Source organism: Triticum aestivum, chromosome 1A, assembly GCF_018294505.1.
Source record: "Triticum aestivum cultivar Chinese Spring chromosome 1A, IWGSC CS RefSeq v2.1, whole genome shotgun sequence".
NCBI lineage: Eukaryota > Viridiplantae > Streptophyta > Magnoliopsida > Poales > Poaceae > Triticum > Triticum aestivum.
The window spans coordinates 544,763,086-544,763,774 of NC_057794.1; positions in this window are offsets into that span (position 1 = coordinate 544,763,086).

Sequence of the window (689 nt, forward strand, 5' to 3'; positions counted from 1 at the left end):
TTTCCTGATCTACATGTGGCCACCTCTAAAGCTGAAGCCTTGGAGAGCATCATCTAGAATATTCATTATGTGGGTGTAGTCTTTTTTCTTGTAGTCTCTGGAAGGGTCAAAATACATGGCGTGGGAGACTTGCGGATAAAGAACGATAAGGACAGCGCACCCATTGCTGCGGGGAAAATACACCTCAAATTATTCCCCATAGAGAGAGAAGGAATGATTGAAATGTATGAAAGGGTTGTTCGAAACTGACTTACTTTGGATGATAAGGCACGAGGACAATTTCGGCATGACCTTTGCTAAAAAATGGACATATCAAGCGCCTGAAATTCACCGGAGCGGAAATGAATCAACATTCCGGCGTAACATAGGCAACTCGGATCATTTACCAAAACATGACATGTCCAAAACATGACATATCCACATATCACATGTCCAGTTCAAATTTGCATATAAATTCAGTAAATTTTGAAACCTATCTAAATTCATAACTAAATAGATAACCTAATTAACATAACTAAAACCTAAGTAAATTAACCCTAGCTAGCAGAGAGAGAGAGGGGGTGGTTTAAAGAGGGTGCAAGGCGAGGAGGCAGGCCCGATGACGACCCAGGTTGGGAGGGGAGGAAGCAGAGGAGGGAGGCGAGGGCCAACGGGTCGGGGGTGAGCGCTGGCACCGGGGGCGAGCGCGC